The sequence below is a fragment of the Pygoscelis adeliae genome, unplaced genomic scaffold, assembly GCF_000699105.1.
Source record: "Pygoscelis adeliae isolate BGI_AS28 unplaced genomic scaffold, ASM69910v1 Scaffold114, whole genome shotgun sequence".
NCBI lineage: Eukaryota > Metazoa > Chordata > Aves > Sphenisciformes > Spheniscidae > Pygoscelis > Pygoscelis adeliae.
This window is the reverse complement of record NW_008824587.1, coordinates 2,693,161-2,696,103: the sequence shown is the minus strand read 5'-3', so window position 1 is coordinate 2,696,103 and position 2,943 is coordinate 2,693,161.

Sequence of the window (2,943 nt, the reverse complement as noted above, 5' to 3'; positions counted from 1 at the left end):
AAGAAGTTTAGGCCCTGCCTTACTGCTGCATTGTACAATCGCATGCTGAAAGGGAGCAAAGTGCATTTTGTGGTCAAGTCCCTCATTAACTCTAGAAAGAATTCTATTTTCCTTTGTTCCTGTTCTCTCTTTTGTCATACCCAAGGTGCTGCAAAAACTCCAGTCTCCTTTCACTGAGTAAAATCTGATCCGTTATCATATTTTCTATTTCTATTTTCACAGTTGGGGGATTCTGTATTTCTTCATTTGCCATAAATTCTCTGTAGGATGGAAGAATACATTGAAGTAAATATCTGCTTGGGAAAATTTCATGTTTGAAATACAAATACAAAATACATTTTATACATACCAGGTAAAAAAAGAACACTAAGTTCTTTTGGCTTTTTAGTTTTATAATGGAAAAAATGATAAAAAATTACTGTTCATAGAAAACACAAGTGAACACTAGTCACTTTGTGTTATTCATATCCAAAATATAATTGTAAAATTTCTGACCTGAAACTGTGAACTACAGAGTTCTTTTGGATGAGCTTCCAGTCCTTGACTCTATCTTGCCATTTCAATCGATGTGATAATTCCCTCTTCATCTCTGATTTCAGTAGATTAAAGAACAGCTTGGCAATTGCCCTCTGATTAGCCAACAGTGCTCTGTTAATCATCTGCATATTAAAAAATAAAAACAGGAATAAAAGCAGCATATAACATGCAAAAAAAAAAAATTGCCTGTTCTATATAAAATGAGGGAAAAAGAATACAAATGATAAAGAATACCCTGCAAAATATAAAACTCTCCTACATTACAGTGATTGATAGGTAGAAATAATGAATTTCAGCTGGAAGAAAAGACATTCTGGGAATATTCCGACTGCTATCTTCTCGCAGGTAAGACAGACTCTCAGTATGAAAGATTTACCATGGCCTCATTATTCATGAACCTGTAAACATCAGCTGGCAAGAAGAAGGAAATTGCCTCCAGTATCACAGTATACTTCCTCAGGACATCTGTAATCTGTGCAATAAAAGAATAAACAATAAAAAAAATAAAAATCTGTATAACTCAAATGACAGTTTCCCAAGTTAAGCAATGATATGAACAAGACAATTTTTTCCATTAAAATAAATTCAATTGGCTGATAGACAGATTGAGAAGTGAATCTTAAAATACCTATCTTAAGTATCTTAAATACTGATTTTTTTAATCATTCATAAAAATAGTAACGAAAACATTCCATTTTGTTACTACTCAACTGATTTCTCTTTAATATCTGTGATAATTGAGTGCTCTGCAGACAGGCTGCAATCTGAATTTAAAAACCAACTTTGGGTACAAACCAACTTCCTTTCAAATATCTGTAGTGAATCCACCAGTGGTTGTTTTACGTGGACATGAAATTTAAGCAAACGTGGTCATCTCTGGTATTTTTCATAACTAATCAAACAGAAAAGTTACTGGTGATACTGTTGGACCTATTCGTCATGTCTACATTACGAAGAGAGGACAAACTGGCACAGGTATAACAGATAACTTTTGTTTTTCTACAAGGACAAAGCAGCAAGGGCTTGCTTATGGACTATCCATTTCTTTATCCACCCATTTACTGTGATGTCGAATGACTTCTACAGGTCAGGCTGAAGCCTACATAATGTAGCATCTCGGCTGCTGACACCCAGCCTACCCAAACTAAAATTAGCTAAGGCACAGCTGTGCACCTTCTCAGCTGCAGAATAGGTATGTCCCAACAAAATAACATTAGACCTGTTGACAGTTTGGCCTAAATAACCCTGCAGAATAATAAAAGCAGCTCACGTATTCCTTGCATCTTTACTACAGGTAATTCTGGAAGAAACAAACACCTTGTAACTGGAAAAGAAGTATCTTCTCCTGATTACGTGGGTATAAACAGAGAATGATCTATCGGTGAAAAGACAGTAATCACCTACACAGCAGAACCCTGGCAGACCTCTTTGACTCCTGTGGAAACGAGCTACTCTTTGCTCTGCATCCAGCATTACAAGCAAATAATAATCCTATGCTTAATTAACAGCTATTAGAACTACAGCTCACTTTATCAGCTCGACTCCATTCAACCTTTTTTAAGGATTCATCCATTTCCCTAATCCACTTTTTTCTGGTCAAGGATTCCTGATGGATGATGTTCCACAGTTCTTCCAAACCCTGCAAGAAGGATTTACTCACAATCTCACTGAAGAGTAAATGTCAAAAAAACCCCAACAAACCCCAACAAAACAAACAACCCCCTCCCCCCCAAAACAAGCAAGCATTTATATCTTAAAACTACAGCAAGACATAAGAAGCTGTGTTACACAGGCCAGGTACAAATACCGAAGATGAGATAATGGCATGAGCTGCCTTACTTCCATTGAGAAACCTTCCAGAGTAGTGTCAAACTCAATCTTTTTAAACAGAAGTTCAATTTTTCTATCAGATTCCATCAGTTTTGTCAGCAGGAATTTTCCAGGCTCCAAAACAGAGGGTTCCAACTCCTAAAAAGGTAGGGATCTTTTGAATATTAGGCTCTGACCTTAGTATAGCATTCCAGAGTATCTGGATTACAAAATCCAGTCTTACCCTGGCAATGCAGGCAAGCTCATGATACATTGAGGTTAGTGCTTCATCATGACGGCCTCGCCGGCGTTCTGACAGGCGTTCCAAGATATTACTCCTTGTTTCCTCAGGAACTGCCAAGAAAGAAATGAGGATGATGTAGTTTGGAACTGTTGCTGCAGAATACAAATCGAGTGCACCCTCAGCAAGTTTGCAGATGACACCAAGCTGAGTGGTGCGGTCAACACGCCAGAGGGACGGGATGCCATCCAGAGGGACCTGGACAAGCTTGAGAAGTGGGCACATGTGAACCTCATGAGGTTCAACAAGGCCAAGTGCAAGGTCCTGCACCTGGGTCGGGGCAACCCCCAGTATCA